General features: G+C 40.1%; 1 protein-coding gene and 1 long non-coding RNA gene across 2 annotated transcripts in view; one reads left to right on the forward strand and one right to left on the reverse strand.

Annotated features, from left to right (window-relative positions):
- The window catches only part of LOC121591347, a 44,238-nt gene extending 37,891 nt beyond the window's left edge, over nt 1-6,347 (reverse strand). Inside the window, exons 1-2 of the long non-coding RNA XR_006004530.1 lie at nt 6,139-6,347; nt 5,500-5,530 (exon numbers count right to left, since the gene is read on the reverse strand). This is a non-coding gene — a long non-coding RNA (uncharacterized LOC121591347). The remainder of the gene's footprint in view (nt 1-5,499; nt 5,531-6,138) is intronic.
- A 289-nt stretch (nt 6,348-6,636) lies between these two features.
- Nucleotides 6,637-22,160, forward strand: part of LOC121595556 — a 39,839-nt gene continuing 24,315 nt past the window's right edge. Inside the window, exon 1 of the mRNA XM_041919642.1 lies at nt 6,637-6,936. The gene's annotated coding sequence lies outside the window, so the exon portion shown is untranslated. The remainder of the gene's footprint in view (nt 6,937-22,160) is intronic.

A 22,160-nucleotide genomic window follows, 5' to 3' on the forward strand; every position in this document is an offset into this window, starting at 1 on the left:
GCTTCATAAGTGATTCTACAAGTTTTTAGAATATCATCAACAACAAACGAAGCTCTGGAAATATAGCATCAACATTATGCCTAAACTTATACTTGTCAAGTGTTTGGAGGGCCGGAGAACGCTTCGCTGAAGCTGATATTCAAGCTGCAACTGGTGGCCTGCATGAAGTTGTTGATGTTCGGGTGTCAGACTTCACTGCAGTCGACCTTTGATTTGCTATCAAGGACTTTCAAATCCATTACAAAAAATATCCCTAATATTTTTTGCGGCATAGAAAGAGAGGGTATCGCAAGAAGCGATATCGCGCTTGCACTTTGTTGGTGATCCTTAACTGATGAATCTTGGCAATTTTTAATAATAGAACTTATCAATTTTTAATTCTACTTGGATGATATATTTACAGATAAACACCTCTATTACCAATCACATTGCACATTGATTGATATCGTTAACCAAGGATTTTGTTTCTGAATTTTTTATAACGATGTATTACAAAAGGGTGTTCATGGGAGATTCTCGAAGGGCCACGGGCCGTAGTTTGAACATCCGTTCACTAGGTGGTTGCAAAATTGTTCTCTTCTTCTTATTCTCTATTCTCTATTCTATTTCTATGCGGGAAAGGATGAATCAACCTATGTTTTATCATACTTCCTCTATATGAAGCTTCCATATTAACTATACATAGTAGTTTGCTTTTGGTTCGTCCAACAGTGAGACGCCGTTTATCCGGCTGTCTGTTTATCCGTGCTGTTGACAACTGACTAGTGATGTGCTGTATGGAGCGCACCCACGACTCCGATCGGACTCCGACTATTGTTAGTTCGATTCCGACTCCGGCAAAATTGAACCACTTGATCCGCCCGGAGTCGAACGACGCCGAACGACTAAGAAAGACTCCGGACGACTCCGGACGACTCCGAAAGACTCCGAACGACTCCGAACGACTCCGAACGACTCCGAAAGACTCCGAACGACTCCGAACGATTCCGACTCCGGGCGACTCCGAACGACTCCGACTTCGAACGACTCCGAACGACTCCGACGACTCCGGACGACTCCGGACGACTCCGGACGACTCCGACTCCGGGCGACTCCGGACGACTCCGAACGACTCCAAAAGACTCCGAACGACTCCGAACGACTCCAAAAGACTCCGGACGATCTCAACTCCGGGCGACTCCGGGCGACTCAGAACGACTCCGGATATTGCAGCGCGGACCTACCTTCCGGAGTCGATTCCGAATTTATCGGAGTCGGATCGGAGTCGACTCCGGATTTTTGCCAACTCTACCCATCACTACAACTGACAGTTCAATACAAAGATGACATTGCGTGCAGAGGAGGATATTTGAAAAACCCGTTATCAGAGCACATTTTCCGGACAATAAACGATAAAATTCATGGCAAATTTCAAATATTCTCATTGAAAAAACATGAAGTGCATAACTGTCACGGTTTTACCAACACATATAAATATATAAATAAAAAAAACTGTTATAATTTATGATAAAATATATACTTTGACCCATCTATGGTATTCTAGTATTTGAGCGAGGTCGATTCTCTCAAAACAACGTATGTACGAGGCACCCTATGAGACACATTGCACACAAAACTGCATGCAATTTTGCAAACATGAAATATTTCAAAATTTCGCGGCGTGTGATGTTCACGCTGGGAACGATTTCTGCCTGACCGTGCAACCAGACATTCCGGCAAATAGCGTCGTGCCGTGAAGCGTTTAGCCAAAATTCGATGACATTTGATGATATTCGATGACAGGTCCATACAAAACCAATCAGTTTCACGGCAAATATGTTTACGCCATGTGTGGGTGCGTGAAAATTTGGCATTTCATCGAATGTCATCGCACCACACAGTATGACAGTTGGTTACATACATTTAGGCGTCCAATGATTCAGCCATATGGATTTTGGCTATTTTTGCACGCTTCACGGCGTGAAATTGTCTCTATGTAATATGTCTGGACATCTAATACTGTTATACTGTATTGAGCAGTTTTACGATTCTGTCCAGCTTTTTTACATGGAGTTCGATATCGAAAGAGCCAAATTGTACAAAAATTGTTCGTGGAGTTTCACGTGAAGACCCAAACCAATAAACCAAGAGCAAAAATGTGTTAGTGCTAAACAATATATGAACTGTTAAGATCTAAGATCCCCTGAAGGGCTTAACTTATTTTAGCCTAAAAATATGTAAACAAACGCCGATTCATCTCAGGTTTGATCGGTTTAGCTATTGATTTTTTTCGGCTGAAGCAATTATTTTTTTTTTTTCACGAAATGTTTCAAACTGTTTGATTCGATATTTTAAAATTTATTAAAAGTACTATAATGCATTTCAAACAGAAAAAAAGAAACAAAACGATTTTCAAATGATAGTTTTATGAGGATCACAAAAGGCCGCAAAATGCCGCGAATCTGGAATTTCCGAGAAAGTCGAATCTCGTGATTTTTTTTTTTCAAAAAATCACTAATTTTCGTATAATTTTGTTAGTAGGGGGTTGTTTTAGCCACTTTAATATTTATTTGATTATGACTGAATATAACAGTTTCAAACCTTTTGAAATAGTGTTTAACATGCTATTCAAACGGATGATGAACGGTAATGCCATGCATTCGAAACATAACTTGTGCTTTGTTTGTTATCTTTTTACAAAATTTGCGCTCCCAACATATTTATATACGTTCATACATGATACATTGCTCCTTCTTCCTTTGCATGCGGTCTTCGTATTAATAACTGCAAATAGGAATAATATTTGTTGAAGTAACAATGTGTTTTAATCCATATATCAATGCAAATAAGCAGAAAGAGGAAACATTATAATTGCAACAAAAACTGTTCACAATTATTTGCACAATAATTGCCACAAAAACTGTTCACACGTAGTACGTGCACCTTTTTTGGGGGTCGCTTCGCTAGCCGTCAATCGCCCTCTTTTAATGTCAAACGCTCCCTTTCTTGTATTTGCTTTTTGTATGTCAAAATGCTCTAAGTTGGTGGCAACGCTTTTTCGCATGCAGTTTTATCGGACGGCCTGTCAACATTTTATATGGGATTTGACAGACAACGTCGGACGACAAATCGCGACGAACCATTGCTGAACCATTTCACACCTAAATGTATGCACCCAACTGTCATGGTACGATGCCGTTTATGGGCTTTTTATCGAACATCATCGTATGTCATCGAAATGTGCTCTTCACGCTTCACGGCGCGACACCATTTGGCGGAATGTCTGGTTGCACGGTCACAGCAACTCATTCTTATCTTTTTTGTTTTATTCAAAATGGTGGTTGACATTGTTCGAACTCACTCCAACTCATTCTCACTTCTCAATCTCACGATGGTATGTCGGTCACTTGAACCGGGCTATTCGATATGCTTTCGCACTCTGTCGCATTGCATTTGCACTACTGTCGAAACGAGACGCAATGTTCAATGTGTTTTTTTTTCTAATACACAGCCGGTTTCAAATACACTTTCAAATAAAAATGTAGTTGTTGGTTGCTATTTAAAAAGCTTTAAAATATATTTTAGTTAATCATCTTTTTTAAATCAAATTAATTAAACCTTGCGAGCAAATTCGGCGCAATGACTGAGGCATGTTTAGATAATCTAATGAAACGAAGCTCCTCCCTCCCGTATGCGTTCGGGCCAAGCTGTGAACAATTACCGTTGTTGTCGTGCCGAACTGGAATAATTGCAGTAAAACTTGCTACAATATCATTTACATTGCTTCGCTTCATCACTGTTCGCTGCAAACTTTACTTCTCACATTTCCAATCCACAGCGCACAAACCGTAATTGAAACGATCCATTTTGTAACAACCGTCAACACACGCACACACCGATACGCACCCTAGCTTCGCTGTGATACGCATGACATCACGCCCTTCGCTAGATGGGAGGGTCTGGCGGTAGTGCGCAGATGTGTTTCAGAAATAGCCGAACAAAATAAGCAAAACAAAAAAAAAAAAACATGCGCACAAACGTACGCCATGATGTCATAGAGATTCTATCGCCAAGTAGAGCGGAAGGGAATAAGAGCTCACACATCCGTTTTTTTTTCAGGACTGAAGTGAATAATAAAAAAAGTACTTACAAAGCAATCGAGCTAACCGGCGGCCGATCGAGAAACTAATAACAGCAACAAGGCACAGCACAAACTGTGCCGATGTTTCAAGTGACACCCGTTGTCGATTCTGCTTCAGCCTATGCCCAAAGTCTCCATACAAAAGCGTACAGCGAAGAACGAACGAAAGTCATAAAACTTTACACCCCGTCACTAAAGGCAGGTCACATCGGGCAGTGTGGGGAATTTTTATCGCTAAGCGGGCAAGGTGGCCGCGGGGTGGGCTGTAGTCGGGAAGTGTCGAGCACAGATTTCCTTACAACACTTCAAGGGGCTTCAAGGCACTCGACACCCCACATTCCATCATTGAATTGAGCTGCTGGATCCGAAAGAAATCAACCGGATCAAATCCTTCGTGGGTTCAAAACCCCCGAATGGACCGTGCCCCCATACGTAGAACTGGCTCTCCTACTATATATGGTAAGCAAAAGGTCACTCTAAGCCAAAAGAGACGAATGAAGCACAAATGCTCAAGGGCTCTCTAAGCAAACCAAAAAACCAACTGTAAGCCAAGCCCACTAGTGCTACAGGCAGGCCTTTGAGCGGCATCGGTTGGTTGTGGCAAAGTAGAGAAATAAATACCTAGAAGTTACTATATACGCGTTACCTGTCCGAAAAAAAAATAATAATGCCGGCAAGAAGTCCAGGTGAGAAACAATCAATCCCGCAGCGAGCGTTCCGGTTGGAGGAGCGTTCGGTGTAAGCTAGGTATCGCCCGTGTGTAGGTGGGCATACGATCGGCTTCCCTGCGATCGAACCGTACCATTGGCTGCGTACAGCTTCGAATCTCGAATCTAGCTGACTGCCGGCATTGTTTGTTTAATTGGTAACAATTTGAGAGTCCATTTTTTTTCCTGAGAAGAGTTTTCTGTCCATTAAATTCGTCTACGCCAACGCCTACAGATGGACGAATTTCTGGAGCGATTGTAACATGACGTGTGGTACAATGTGTGCGCCACAGCACTGTTTCTCTCGCGAGGTTGGCACCGGGAAATTATTCCGTGGAAAAGGGCATATTTTTGGTGGGCATAAATCCCAGCGTCCCCAAGTGTGTGAAAAACCAATCAGGTAAAAAAAAAACACATACGCTCGCGCGCATACGTCACCGGCAAGACAGTGTGCAAGGAAATATTTAATTATCATTTTGTAGCTTTTCCTCCCTCGCCCTATGCGACAAATGGTGCACAACGGAGTACAAAAACACTGACCGCGTCTCACACGGTCGAATCAGTTATTGAGTCAGAGGCGAAAAAAAAACCGCGAGGTCCAAAAACTTCCACAATTTGAAAATTGATAACAACTTATTAGGTAATTATTAACCAGCTTTAAACAAGGCTTACCTAGACGAGTGGGCGCACGATGTAACTGGTTCTGGAAGTAAAAAAAGAATGGGAGGTGGAGAGGGGTGGGGGACGTCAGTAAAAACGCAACAACGCAGTAAATAACTCCAACACACAACGCGCATACGGTTGACGAATCTTGTCCTGCTCCACATCACAACTTGACCATCACCGCTCTGGAATTTGGCAAGAATTTCATCGCCACACGCAACGCTACATACATCTCTCTCACACACACACACATGCATAAATACACGCAACAGGAGCATAGAACAGATTCCCAAGGATAAAAAAAAAAAACATCTTGCTTTCCTCGTTCAATCGCAGAAGCCGAATCGGCCGGAGCGAGAAAGCATGCTGTTTGTGTTGGCTGCAAATTGTCACCAACACTATCGGCGCACTATCTTCGCGCTGCGCAGTGATTTTAGGCAATGCCAAAACTACACATTACACTGCTCCTGCTGGCGTTTGCAGGGTTTTGTGGTGAGCCTGCTGCCACATTTGGCATGACTCATCCGCAATCATGCGGATCGAAAGCCAACATTCCCGTAAGCGCAGGACATTGTGTCACGCTGGACCGCAAACCCGGTGTCCCGCGGGCGTTAAGTTGTGTCGCAAACCCTGTATCGGCTCCTTTACCTTAAACTAAAGCTCCTGAACAATTGTGTTGGCAGTGACGGGTACCGGATTGCACCAGAAAGAGCCTTCACTTTGAGCCCGTGCAGAGATTTTCTCCAAATTTCACACACGTGCAATGAAACATACACACACACCACGATTACACGCTTCCCACTTGACTTCACCAAATCCAGATCGTTCGCGCTCTGCTCGATAACTGCAACCGTACCGCAGCTTTGCTGCACAGAGTCAAGAGTGAGTGGCGGTGAGTGACTCCCCACCGCTAAACGCGCGCGCTTATGACGGCACCAGCACGAGCTGCTGTCCGTGAGCAATGACGAGATGGAAAGCATACGGTGATATGGTGTGGTACTGCTTTTGCATCCACCGCAAGTCTGCTCACGCACACACGCGCGCATGTGCTTGCGTGTGGTTGTGTGCGAGAGATTGGGAGAGAGCAAGAGCGATTCGTGCCGCTTCGCGGTATTCACAGAACAGAACTCCACAGAACCTTCCCAGCCGTGCAGCCACTCGGGTACGTTTGAGGCGCTGTGCCAAAATCATTTGAAAAAATATTTTCCAAGCGCTAAGTGATCTAGTTATCTGTGTGCTGTGAATATAAAGACATAGTGAAAAAAAAAAAAACAAAAAACAATTCGTTCCATTCACTGTATTCTGACCAAGTGGTTGTGATAAAGTTGTGGTAATATCTACTTTAATTGTGGTCATCAAAAATAACATTAAAAAAGGTGTCGTTGATTAGTGACAAAAAGTGGCTTTCCTGGAAAAACTTAAATCGTTAAACACAAAAAAACACAGGTAAGCTAGAAATTTTCAAATGAACATACTGAAAACCCTGTGCTTGGAGAGCATTTCGCAAAGCCTTACGGGAGCGATTACTGTGTGTTGCGCATCCTATTGCGACGTTAGCCCTTATTCCGAGCGTCCGCTTATGTGCCGATGAGAGTAGGCGACTCGAAAAGGTTGCAATAAGAGATCATTGCAATAAGAGGTCGCCTATAGTGAAGAGACCGCTAGTTCCAACAGCTAAATTCTTCATAGAAGCGGGATTGATTTACTTCGACTAAATGCTTCCAATTGTTTTTACTGAGTTGTGGTGATCATTTTCAGCAAAGTGCAGTGTTCACATTAAACTAAGCGGTTTAAGTCGTCTAGTGAATAAAAAAGTGTTTAAAGATTAAAATTCTGATCCTGTTGAATCCATCCATCCTTCCGGCTCGGTGTTTTAGAATATTTTCAAACAAGCTGTTACGAATTGTGCGGTAAATACAATAATTATTTAAACACACTTTTATTTTAAACATCCACAAACGGTGAAATATTTATTTTACATTTTTTTATTATATTTTTGTAAAAGAAAGTGAAGGTTAAATTCTCTTTAAAAATTATGTTGTGCATAGTAAGTGAACATAGACACATGTTTAAAACCGAGGTTCCATGTTAGCTTCAGAGGTATCGTTTATTTTAGTGACCGTTTCGAATGATCTTTTGCGTTTGTGAGGCAGTTAATGATTTATTGCTCGATAAATGCTGCTATGGTTCTGATGTTAAATTAAGCGATGGAAGTAGTGACTGCTTATTTTTGCTAGTTGGTGATAGTACCAGAGTGAGCTATTTTAGCAGGAAAATTGACAATTTTAACTGTCGGTAAAATCAAGCATGGGTTCAGAATAAGAGCTCATCGTTCGGTAATATTATTTTCATTTGGGATTAATAAGCTCAAGCGACAATGCTATTGTTACACAACACGCATGAAAGCCTAGGTACATACACCGAACATTCTAAAATACCGAAATAAAAAAACCTGACATCTTTACGCGAAAAAGTGTTCGCATCGTTTATCCGCGTTTCGGGCACCACCGACCGCACAAAGCCTGTCATTTGAAGCAACCGAAAAATTGTTTTGAATAATTTTCCCAATTTTGACCAGAAATTTAAACCAAAGCCCGCCATATGGATGGGCTAAACACATGCAGAAATGCGAATTGACTGCGGGATTCGGTTTGACCAACGAGCACATCAAACGACAAAGCAAAACTATCGATCTTATTTTCCAAGCAACTGGCCCGGAATAAAGGAAACATTTTGCAACCCGTACAACAATATTTTCGAACGGTTGCGACATAGTTCTTGCCGTACGCATAAGCTTGTTATCTTACACGTAGATTGCCTGAACATTTTATGCCGTCTTATTCGGTTTTGTTAATTTCGGTTTGTCTATGAATCTCATCAAAATATTGTGGGATATTATTATTTTAAGGTTTTTGTTTAATGGTGATGTTAAGCTAATAAAGATGATACTATTAAAAAGCAATCAAATATGCTTCATTAGGTCGAATCTTTTGAAATATTGACACGAAATTATAGTCCATATTTGGAAATGGACATGGACAATACAAGAATTCGTCGAATGCTTTTAATGCCACGAGTATTGGTAAACCCAACACCGTTTGCAAGAAAACTCCCTTCTTTTTGATTAAAATACTTCCATAAAATACTGGAACGCTTTCAAAACTATCGATATATTTGGATTTCATTTTGTTGGTTGATTAAATCCACCATTACCACGCTGACTCACAACATCGTTGCTCTAGCATGAACAAAAGACAGATCATTATTAATCATTATTCTCTTCTTGCTTCGCACAAACCCCATTTCGATGGTGGCATGTTGGATTCCGGTTTCGCTGCACACGATGCCCAACCCTTTTCGTTTTATCCCTGCCATTCTTGTTTGTCTTCTATTCTCCATTCTCGCGTTGTTCGTAGGAGGGCGAACGCACAAAAAAAAAACTCCATAAAACAGACAAGACGCTAAGCTAACAAACGCGTCCCAAAACGGTCAACACTGTCATTTGATCATGCTTTTGCCTTCGCTGAAGCTCAGGGAGGAAGTGGTTTCTGGAGGAAGTGGAGGAAGTAGGTCACATCGTTTGCCAGTGGGCATTTCTTTCGCTTATTCTCTCTCCTTTTTGCTCATCTCAGATTCTGGTGACGTGAAAAAACGACGCTTCATGCTTTGGGAGGGTTGTGGTTAAAACAGTAGTTGTGGTGTTGGTGATTGGAACAGTTTGATGGGGAATTTTGTCGACTTCGATTTAATATCTTCAATATTTAATCATTTAATACCTTAAGCCCTCCTATATATACATGATGGATGAATAATTTACGCATTACAGGGTTTTCGAGGATTATATAGACATGTTCAGCGAGTTGTAGATTCGTTCAGGCATATACAAGGTTTTCGAGGATTATATAGACATGTTCAGCGAGTTGTTGATTCGTTCGAGCATATAATTGACTCTTTCAGCGAGATATTGAATTGTACGGAAGCAGGCGTTGACATGTTCAGCGATTCTGTAGTGCTGTCTTTTGTTTTGTTTATACGCTGTGCCGCAGCGTTTAATTTTTTATTCTTAAATGTCCTAAACGTAGCAAACAATCATTTCCCAAGCTGTTTAACACAATAATTAGTTGAAACAAACATATTTTTTGGAAAACCGTTTGTTTACCTCCTGATGAGGATGATGCAAGTTGCAGTCCAAGGAGTACGAAAGTGACAGCTCTACAGTATAACCGAACATGTCAACGCCTACTTTCGAACAATTCTATATCTCGCTGAAAGAGTCAATTATATGCCCGAACGAATCAACAACTCGCTGAACATGTCAATAATATCATCGAAAACCCTGTATATGCTCGAAAGAATCAACAACTCGCTGAACATGTCTATATAATCCTCGAAAACCCTGTAATAGACTTTTTCAGCGAGATATAGAATTGTTCGGAAGTAGGCGTTGACATGTTCAGCGATTCTGTAGTGCTGTCATTTGTTTTGTTTACACACTGTGCCGCAGGGTTCAATTTTTCATTCTTAAAAGCCCTAAAAGTAGCTAATAATCATTCCTCAAGCTGTTTAATACATGAATTAGTTAAAACAAGCATATTTTTTTCAAAAACCGTTTGTTTACCTCCTGATGAGAACGATGTAAGCTGCAGTCCAAGGGGTACGAAAATGACAGCTCTACAGTATAACCTAACCGAACATGTCAACGCCTACTTCTGAACAATTCTATATCTCGCTGAAAGAGTCTATTATATGCCTGAACGAATCTACAACTCGCTGAATATGTCTATATAATCCTCGAAACCCTCGAGAATTATTATTTTTTGCTGTCATTATCAAAATAACATAACTTTTGATTTTATTTTTGGCGTTTATTTATGCGAGATACGTTGATTAGGACTATGTCACTAATTTAATTTATAGATGCCTTGAGCGTGTTAGTGTGCTGACTATTACTCGATAAGATCAGTGGCGGATCAAGGGTATCGGGAGCCCTAGGCGGAAAGACGAGTTGAGGCCCCCTGTAAATGGTAAATGTTGTTGGGGCGGGGTGGCGGCACTAAACTAGCTGTTGGGAGATTAATAGTAAATATGAAATGCCGTCGGAGGCCCCTCCGATCATGTTTGCTTACGGGGGGGGGGGGGGGGGGGGGGAGGGGGCGGGGCTCACCTCGGGGCCCCAACGGCCATCCTTCCGGGGGCCCTTGTCGCTAGTACTCTGTCCATACGGCATACTATAGAATGGCGATCTACGGGGCCCCTAAATCGGCGGGGCCCCAGGCGACCGCCTAGTCCGCCTACCGTTAGATCCACCACTGGATAAGCCGAATACACTCGGGTTTCGAAGAGCGCAACTCCGGAGTATCTTCTAGAGCGCCCTCTTCCTTGCTGTCGTTACACTTAGCTGGAGAGTACGTTGGAATTTTGGTATCGCATTTTTCGGCGAAGGTGAGTTAATGGATTTTCTTCAACTTATCTTACAGCATTTTTGCATCGGTATCGTATGACCAACTTGTATCAAAGTGTTTCCTGCACCCCTTACCGTGAAGATGTGCGCCAGTGAAGTGCTGCGAGACGGTTAGAGCGGGAGAAGAGCTAATAAGAAAGAAGCAGGGAAGAATAATGGTATGTTATATTGAGCTCATATATATGTATTATAGACTTTAACAGCTTTTTCCCTCAGTGCCGATGAGAACTAGCGAATGATGCTATCCATTCACCAAAACATATCGTTTGTATTTGCACATGCATCCCGGACATCCACACAACTTCCTATACTTACCTTACTTCTTATTAAATCATTCACTCGTGTTGAATACGATAAAACCGGAAAGCCGAAGCGAAAATAACGCAACAATAGTACTCTCGTCTACTGTTCCAGTCTAACGTAACCATGTGTGTAGGTATTTGAGGCTCTGTCTACTTTGCTTAACATTTGCTAATATTTTGCTATTATTTTAGTGACACCGCCTACGAGATCTTTGACTTTGGGTCTATATGACTTTGCTGATTCGCTGATTTTCGCAGACGAGATCTATGACTTCCAGTCTGTATCAACCATTTGTTGCAGATCGTAGTCACGCAAATTGTCCACGATGCTGGCGAGGCAGGTAGGTGGTTTGTGCAATTCAAATATTATACTATTCAACATTGGCTGCACGTAGCATTATGCAGTGTTAGCATTGGTAACGTACATTTATAACGTTAAAGTTTTTTGTCTGTTTGTAGATGAAGTCCAGCATTCTGCAACAATAACAAAGAGTCTGCAACTTAATTATTGTAAGTCTTGTTGCAGAGTTTGAAACACTGGCAAAAACCAGTCCCCAGAGACAAAGACCACTGGCAAGGACCAACTCGGAGGGGTTTTTTAGATTTAGCAATGCAGCTTTGCTGAAAGAGTGTACAAGATTGATGATCCTGATACTGGTGGTATCGCGTCAAAAACGTAGAAAAATAGCAAAAGGAACAGAAAGGAAAAACGACCAATAGTTGCATTGTTCGGTAGCAGATGGACAAGAAGAACCGCGTAGTCAAATCACGCCAACAATAGGCTTAGTGCACACCATAAAGTCAATTTCTGTTTTAGAAGTAAGACTCGGTACTACAGCGTAGGCTGTTCAACCAATTCCGAGGATGTTTACAATATTTTTATTTTTATACCAATTCGAACAGTATGCGGCTTGTTATGAGATGTGCATGTTTTGCAGGGAGGGACTGAGGACTTTTAAAAACTGTTCTGTTAGGCACCTTGTTAGCACACGTGCTTTCAATGATAGATACTTTCGCTCCAGTACCGAGTGTATTATTCCGTTTTAATTTGCGCTACAAACAAACACTTCCTTTAGCGACATGTGTGAATAATTTACTTCTATTTTGCTGCTGATGCTGTTTGTGTGGCACTCTTTTCGGCGTATACCGTTACACAATGTAAAGCACAGTCCAGTAGAACGGAGTACTTACCAGTGACGATCCTTCACTCACTATAGGTATAGATTCACTAGGTCGTACTAGAATAGTCATGGGGCATGTTTTATTTAGACCACCTTTCAAATTTCACAGTACGTGTACTTGTTTTAATAACGAGAAACGCGGCAACGGAAACTAAAGAGTCTCTTGGACGTTTTAATAAGGGTTGCTGGAAGGTGTTGTACAGTTTCCAAAAGCCGTGTTTATCATTTTAATTAATAATTATCAATATCTTGTTCTACCATAAACCCTCTCTATGTATGAGGAATAGAAGTCTCACCACAGTCTGGCAACTCATTCATGCAGTCACTGTTAGAATGTGTGTCTGGGACAAATATCAACCAATCAATGCTTTGATAATAAGTTTTTCCCAAGTTTTGTATCTATATGGCTAACTTAGCCGTGTTCGTTCTATTGAACATTTCCTGCTTAGGTGCTTTCCTGGATGTGTAACATAGGAAATGTATCAAGTTATTAGGAACATAGGAAATGTATCAAACCATGTTATTAAGCTTTAGATAATAGTTTTGGCATTGCGATTGCAGCGGTTTTGGAAATGGTGATGTACATTTTTCTTTTACAATGACTCGAGCCGGGAAGCATGCACACTTTACATACCATCACGTATAAAATATGAACAGTTTTATGATAAAACCACTTAAATTTTTGTCCGTTGTGCGGTTTTCCGCGTTGGCTTTTCCGATACTTTCATTTAATTTGCACAGGCAAGTGTCACTAAGCAAGGCATTTAGAGAGTCTTTGTCTAATGCCATTTTGGTGCATTACTTTTGTATGTGTGTATGAGTGTGCATGTTGATTTCACTAACTGATATATTGATATGTGTATAGTTCAGAGATAGAGTAGATGATGATAATTTTCCCTTACTGCTTCTCCATTTGTTCATCCGTAGAACTAGAATAATGTTAACACTTTCTCAATGAACATCCACTTTTAATGAAGACACTTCAAACACAATTATCGTCTCTTTGAAGGCCTTAAGGTTGATGTTTGTCGATGGGTTTGAAATGTTTGTGGTGTTTTGTTGCTTTGACTTTCGTCTATTTTAGTGCTGATGTTGTTTGTGCGGCGTTCTTTTCGGCGTATACCTCTCTATGTATGAGGAATATAAGTCTCACCACAGTCTGGCAACTCGTTCATGCAGCCACTGTTAGAATGTGTGTCTAGGACAAATATCAACCAATCAATGCTTTGATAATAAGTTTTTCCCAAGTTTTGTATCTATATTGGCTAACTTAGCCGTGTTCGTTCTATTGAACTTTTCCTGCTTAGGTGCTTTCCTAGATATGTAACATAGGAAATGTATCAAGTTATTAGGAACATAGGAAATGTATCAAACCATGTTATTAAGCTTTAGATAATGGTTTTGGCATTGCGATTGCAGCTTTTTTGGAAATGGTGATGTACATTTTTCTTTTACAATGACTCGTGAGCCGGGATGTATGCACACTTTACATACCATCACGTATAAAATATGAACAGTTTTATGATAAAACCACTTAAATTTTTGTCCGTTGTGCGGTTTTCCGCGTTGGCTTTTCCGATACTTTCATTTAATTTTCACAGGCAAGTGTCACTAAGCAAGGCATTTAGTGAGTCTTTGTCTAATGCCATTTTGGTGCATTACTTTTGTATGTGTGTATGAGTGTGCATGTTGATTTCACTAACTGATATATTGATATGTGTATAGTTCAGAGATAGAGTAGATGATGATAATTTTCCCTTACTGCTTCTCCATTTGTTCATCCGTAGAACTAGAATAATGTTAACACTTTCTCAATGAACATCCACTTTTAATGAAGACACTTCAAACACAATTATCGTCTCTTTGAAGGCCTTAAGGTTGATGTTTGTCGATGGGTTTGAAATGTTTGTGGTGTTTTGTTGCTTTGACTTTCGTCTATTTTAGTGCTGATGTTGTTTGTGCGGCGTTCTTTTCGGCGTATACCTCTCTATGTATGAGGAATATAAGTCTCACCACAGTCTGGCAACTCGTTCATGCAGTCACTGTTAGAATATGTGTTTGGGACAAATATCAACCACTCAATGCTTTGATAATATGTTTTTCCCAAGTTTTGTATCTATATTGGCTAACCTAGCCGTGTCCGTTCTATTGAACATTTCCTGCTTAGGTGCTTTTCTGCATGCGTAACATAGGAAATGTATCAAGTGAAACTATGTTATTAAGCTTTAGATAATCTGGTCGATGTATTCATTTAGTTTGAATTTTATTATTCTTTTGAATTAGCAAAAAGTATTGCATGGCCAAATTCGAATTGTATATGACTAATGATTCCGATTTGTCCTTCATGCCACGCCGTAACTCGTCTCCCTTTTTAGCTCTCCCTAATCGTTAGTTCAGGGAGCCGGTCTCATGGTACAGTCGTCAACTCGTACGACTAATCAACATGCCCGTCATGGGTTCAAGTCCCGAATAGACCGTGCCGCCATATGTAGGACTTGTGACTATCCTGCTATGGGGGGAAATCAATAAGTCACTGAAAGCCAACCCCACAAGTGTGTTGGCAGGCCTTGACCGGCATCGGTTGTTGAGCCAAAGAAGAAGAATCGTTAGTTTTTATGGTTCTTTTTTCTTGTCATTGCTCATCTTCAACAACTCGTGAAACGGCATGCATGCGTTCTGCTCCTTGTTGTTAGTAGCAGTCTGAAGGCAGTTTGATCGCCTGAAGCAATCCTTTTTTGCTTGTTTATTCAATTTCTTATACTCGTCTTGTTGTATAGTTTGTAGTTTGCTTTTATCATATCTAAGATATTTTCCATATATTCTTCATGAGTGATGAGCTTTCTATTGTTTTATGTATATTATTACATTATGTATCACATGTTCATGAACAGTATGTTGCTATTATAAAGGTGAGATACCAGAAGCAATTCTGTTAATGGTTACTCTTCACGATGAGAACCGAAATGGTCAGTTGGATAGTTGATGGGTGTGTATTATCGTGGAGCGTGGGAAAGCTTTCCATAAATCGCGAACACACATCTCTTCGTAGGTGCAGTCCAAAGTAGCGTTAGCTATTGTAGCTAATGCAAATCGGCGCAGTGCGTATGTCCTATCCTTTCGAAGGTTGGATGTCATGCCTGAAGGTTGATGTTTGTCGATGGGTTTGATATGTTACATCAAACATCGTACATGGGGCATGTTTTATTTAGACGGCATTTAAAATTTTACAGTACGTCTACTTGTTTCAATAACGAGAAACGCGTCATCGGAAACTAAAGAGTCTCTTGGACGTTTTAATAAGGGTTGCTGGAAGGTGTTTTACAGTTTCCAAAAGCCGTGTTTATCATTTTAATTAATAATTATCAATATCTTGTTCTACCATAACCCCTCTCTATGTATGAGGAATAGAAGTCTCACCATAGTCTGGCAACTCATTCATGCAGTCACTGTTAGAATGTGTGTCTGGGACAAATATCAACCACATCAAACAGGTAAATGTACCTGTTTTAAGGATAATGTTTGTGTCATTCTTGTTTGACTTGCTTATAAATGTTTCAATAACGACTTCTGTTGTAATACAACTGGTTGTATTCATTGGATTTTTTCCGTTAGGTATTATATAGACATACACAGCTGTTAATTGCATGACTTATCTCATGCCAGAAATATTTTTCTCTTACTTTACGAATGTTTTATTGAATTGTGTACTACCTGAAACACTACCTGTTGTTAGGATGTACTGTTGTAAACGATATCTATTACCTTTACCTTTATTTATTAAGTTAATTTACCTAAGTTCAGTGATAGTAGCAACCCGTGAATTCAAGTTTTGCCATTGTGATTGCAGCTTTTTTGGAAATGGTGATGTACATTTTTCTTTTTATTGTTCATCTTCAATGACTCGTGAGCCGGAATGCATGCACACTTTACATACCATCAAGTATAGAGCCTTAAAATATGAACAGTTTTATGATAAAACCACTTAAATTTTTGTCCGTTGTCCGGTTTTCCGCGTTGGCTTTTCCGATACTTTCATTTAATTTGCACAGGCAAGTGTCACTAAGCAAGGCATTTAGTGAGTCTTTGTCTAATGCCATTTTGGTGCATTACTTTTGTATGTGTGTATGAGTGTGCATGTTGATTTCACTAACTGATATATTGATATGTGTATAGTTCAGAGATAGAGTAGATGATGATAATTTTCCCTTACTGCTTCTCCATTTGTTCATCCGTAGAACTAGAATAATGTTAACACTTTCTCAATGAACATCCACTTTTAATGAAGACACTTCAAACACAATTATCGTCTCTTTGAAGGCCTTAAGGTTGATGTTTGTCGATGGGTTTGAAATGTTTGTGGTGTTTTGTTGCTTTGACTTTCGTCTATTTTAGTGCTGATGTTGTTTGTGCGGCGTTCTTTTCGGCGTATACCTCTCTATGTATGAGGAATATAAGTCTCACCACAGTCTGGCAACTCGTTCATGCAGCCACTGTTAGAATGTGTGTCTAGGACAAATATCAACCAATCAATGCTTTGATAATAAGTTTTTCCCAAGTTTTGTATCTATATTGGCTAACTTAGCCGTGTTCGTTCTATTGAACTTTTCCTGCTTAGGTGCTTTCCTAGATATGTAACATAGGAAATGTATCAAGTTATTAGGAACATAGGAAATGTATCAAACCATGTTATTAAGCTTTAGATAATGGTTTTGGCATTGCGATTGCAGCTTTTTTGGAAATGGTGATGTACATTTTTCTTTTACAATGACTCGTGAGCCGGGATGTATGCACACTTTACATACCATCACGTATAAAATATGAACAGTTTTATGATAAAACCACTTAAATTTTTGTCCGTTGTGCGGTTTTCCGCGTTGGCTTTTCCGATACTTTCATTTAATTTTCACAGGCAAGTGTCACTAAGCAAGGCATTTAGTGAGTCTTTGTCTAATGCCATTTTGGTGCATTACTTTTGTATGTGTGTATGAGTGTGCATGTTGATTTCACTAACTGATATATTGATATGTGTATAGTTCAGAGATAGAGTAGATGATGATAATTTTCCCTTACTGCTTCTCCATTTGTTCATCCGTAGAACTAGAATAATGTTAACACTTTCTCAATGAACATCCACTTTTAATGAAGACACTTCAAACACAATTATCGTCTCTTTGAAGGCCTTAAGGTTGATGTTTGTCGATGGGTTTGAAATGTTTGTGGTGTTTTGTTGCTTTGACTTTCGTCTATTTTAGTGCTGATGTTGTTTGTGCGGCGTTCTTTTCGGCGTATACCTCTCTATGTATGAGGAATATAAGTCTCACCACAGTCTGGCAACTCGTTCATGCAGTCACTGTTAGAATATGTGTTTGGGACAAATATCAACCACTCAATGCTTTGATAATATGTTTTTCCCAAGTTTTGTATCTATATTGGCTAACCTAGCCGTGTCCGTTCTATTGAACATTTCCTGCTTAGGTGCTTTTCTGCATGCGTAACATAGGAAATGTATCAAGTGAAACTATGTTATTAAGCTTTAGATAATCTGGTCGATGTATTCATTTAGTTTGAATTTTATTATTCTTTTGAATTAGCAAAAAGTATTGCATGGCCAAATTCGAATTGTATATGACTAATGATTCCGATTTGTCCTTCATGCCACGCCGTAACTCGTCTCCCTTTTTAGCTCTCCCTAATCGTTAGTTCAGGGAGCCGGTCTCATGGTACAGTCGTCAACTCGTACGACTAATCAACATGCCCGTCATGGGTTCAAGTCCCGAATAGACCGTGCCGCCATATGTAGGACTTGTGACTATCCTGCTATGGGGGGAAATCAATAAGTCACTGAAAGCCAACCCCACAAGTGTGTTGGCAGGCCTTGACCGGCATCGGTTGTTGAGCCAAAGAAGAAGAATCGTTAGTTTTTATGGTTCTTTTTTCTTGTCATTGCTCATCTTCAACAACTCGTGAAACGGCATGCATGCGTTCTGCTCCTTGTTGTTAGTAGCAGTCTGAAGGCAGTTTGATCGCCTGAAGCAATCCTTTTTTGCTTGTTTATTCAATTTCTTATACTCGTCTTGTTGTATAGTTTGTAGTTTGCTTTTATCATATCTAAGATATTTTCCATATATTCTTCATGAGTGATGAGCTTTCTATTGTTTTATGTATATTATTACATTATGTATCACATGTTCATGAACAGTATGTTGCTATTATAAAGGTGAGATACCAGAAGCAATTCTGTTAATGGTTACTCTTCAGGATGAGAACCGAAATGGTCAGTTGGATAGTTGATGGGTGTGTATTATCGTGGAGCGTGGGAAAGCTTTCCATAAATCGCGAACACACATCTCTTCGTAGGTGCAGTCCAAAGTAGCGTTAGCTATTGTAGCTAATGCAAATCGGCGCAGTGCGTATGTCCTATCCTTTCGAAGGTTGGATGTCATGCCTGAAGGTTGATGTTTGTCGATGGGTTTGATATGTTACATCAAACATCGTACATGGGGCATGTTTTATTTAGACGGCATTTAAAATTTTACAGTACGTCTACTTGTTTCAATAACGAGAAACGCGTCATCGGAAACTAAAGAGTCTCTTGGACGTTTTAATAAGGGTTGCTGGAAGGTGTTTTACAGTTTCCAAAAGCCGTGTTTATCATTTTAATTAATAATTATCAATATCTTGTTCTACCATAACCCCTCTCTATGTATGAGGAATAGAAGTCTCACCATAGTCTGGCAACTCATTCATGCAGTCACTGTTAGAATGTGTGTCTGGGACAAATATCAACCACATCAAACAGGTAAATGTACCTGTTTTAAGGATAATGTTTGTGTCATTCTTGTTTGACTTGCTTATAAATGTTTCAATAACGACTTCTGTTGTAATACAACTGGTTGTATTCATTGGATTTTTTCCGTTAGGTATTATATAGACATACACAGCTGTTAATTGCATGACTTATCTCATGCCAGAAATATTTTTCTCTTACTTTACGAATGTTTTATTGAATTGTGTACTACCTGAAACACTACCTGTTGTTAGGATGTACTGTTGTAAACGATATCTATTACCTTTACCTTTATTTATTAAGTTAATTTACCTAAGTTCAGTGATAGTAGCAACCCGTGAATTCAAGTTTTGCCATTGTGATTGCAGCTTTTTTGGAAATGGTGATGTACATTTTTCTTTTTATTGTTCATCTTCAATGACTCGTGAGCCGGAATGCATGCACACTTTACATACCATCAAGTATAGAGCCTTAAAATATGAACAGTTTTATGATAAAACCACTTAAATTTTTGTCCGTTGTCCGGTTTTCCGCGTTGGCTTTTCCGATACTTTCATTTAATTTGCACAGGCAAGTGTCACTAAGCAAGGCATTTAGTGAGTCTTTGTCTAATGCCATTTTGGTGCATTACTTTTGTATGTGTGTATGAGTGTGCATGTTGATTTCACTAACTGATATATTGATATGTGTATAGTTCAGAGATAGAGTAGATGATGATAATTTTCCCTTACTGCTTCTCCATTTGTTCATCCGTAGAACTAGAATAATGTTAACACTTTCTCAATGAACATCCACTTTTAATGAAGACACTTCAAACACAATTATCGTCTCTTTGAAGGCCTTAAGGTTGATGTTTGTCGATGGGTTTGAAATGTTTGTGGTGTTTTGTTGCTTTGACTTTCGTCTATTTTAGTGCTGATGTTGTTTGTGCGGCGTTCTTTTCGGCGTATACCTCTCTATGTATGAGGAATATAAGTCTCACCACAGTCTGGCAACTCGTTCATGCAGTCACTGTAAGAATGTGTGTCTGGGACAAATATATCAATCAGAAATATCAACCACTCAATGCTTTGATAATATGTTTTTCCCAAGTTTTGTATCTATATTGGCTAACCTAGCCGTGTCCGTTCTATTGAACATTTCCTGCTTAGGTGCTTTCCTGCATGTGTAACATAGGAAATGTATCAAGTGAAACTATGTTACTAAGCTTTAGATAATCTGGTCGATGTATTCATTTAGTTTGAATTTTATTATTCTTTTGAATTAGCAAAAAGTATTGCATGGCCAAATTCGAATTGTATATGACTAATGATTCCGATTTGTCCTTCATGCCACGCCGTAACTCGTCTCCCTTTTTACCTCTCCCTAATCGTTAGTTTATGGTTCTTTTTTCTTGTCATTGCTCATCTTCAACGACTCGTGAAACGGCATGCATGCGTTCTGCTCCTTGTTGTTAGTAGCAGTCTGAAGGCAGTTTGATCGCCTGAAGCAATCCTTTTCTGCTTGTTTATTCAATTTCTTATACTCGTCTTGTTGTATAGTTTGTAGTTTGCTTTTATCATATCTAAGATATTTTCCATATATTCTTCATGAGTGATGAGCTTTCTATTGTTTTATGTATATTATTACATTATGTATCACATGTTCATGAACAGTATGTTGCTATTATAAAGGTGAGATACCAGAAGCAATTCTGTTAATGGTTACTCTTCAGGATGAGAACCGAAATGGTCAGTTGGATAGTTGATGGGTGTGTATTATCGTGAAACGTGGGAAAGCTTTCCATAAATCGCGAACACACATCTCTTCGCAGGTGCAGTGCGATGTAGCGTTACCTATTGCAGTGGCGGATTTAGGGTGTTGGGGGCCCTAAGCGTCAAAAGGAGTGGAGGCCCCCTGGTTGGTGTCGAGTGGGGGGGGGGGGGGTGGTCAGAATCCCTGTGCTGGGCTCCTATAGTTTATGAGTCACTTCATCCATGGGGCCCCATAACTAGCACAGAAGCTCTTGCTGAGACTACTGTAGACATTGTTCTATATGCTGGAATTTCCTTACACGGGGCCCCTACATTGACGTGTTTATCATTTTAATTAATAATTATCAATATCTTGTTCTACCATAACCCCTCTCTATGTATGAGGAATAGAAGTCTCACCACAGTCTGGCAACTCATTCATGCAGTCACTGTTAGAATGAATGTCTGGGACAAATATCAACCACTCAATGCTCTGATTGATAAGTTTTTCCCAAGTTTTGTATCTATATTGGCTAACTTAGCCGTGTTCGTTCTATTGAACATTTCCTGCTTAGGTGCTTTCCTGCATGTGTAACATAAGAAATGTATCAAGTGAAACTATGTTACTAAGCTTTAGATAATCTGGTAGAGCTTCACAAAGCGATCGAGAACTACTCAACCTCTCGCTCAATATAGCTATAGAGCAAGAACCAATAATGATAAAGCGGGGTGAAAGGTTGGGGAATAGGGGAAGGAGAGGAGAAAGAGAACGTGGGTGTGAACTATTTTTCGGCCACTATAGTTTTTCGAGCCGGTCTCATGGTACAGTCGTCAACTCGTACGACTTAATAACATACCCGTCATGGGTTCAAGCCCCAAATAGACCGTGCCGCCATACGTAGGACTGACTATCCTGCTATGGGGGGAAATCAATAAGTCACTGAAAGCCAACCCCACAAGTGGGTTGGCAGGCCTTGACCGGCATCGGTTGTTGAGCCAAAGAAGAAGAAGAAGATAGTTTTTGCGCCATCACGGTCGTGTACTGGAGCTTTTTTGTCATAAAGAGATAAACACATACAGTGCGCTCTCGCGAACGACCGTAAAAGCTTCGATCGATCAAGAATTTCGATCGGTTCTTCGGACGTGTCTGCTCGCTTTCTCGATCAGTTTCGGCGGAAAGCGAGCTAGAACCCGAGCTCAAAAACT

Source organism: Anopheles merus, chromosome X (assembly GCF_017562075.2).
Source record: "Anopheles merus strain MAF chromosome X, AmerM5.1, whole genome shotgun sequence".
Taxonomy (NCBI): Eukaryota; Metazoa; Arthropoda; class Insecta; order Diptera; family Culicidae; genus Anopheles; species Anopheles merus.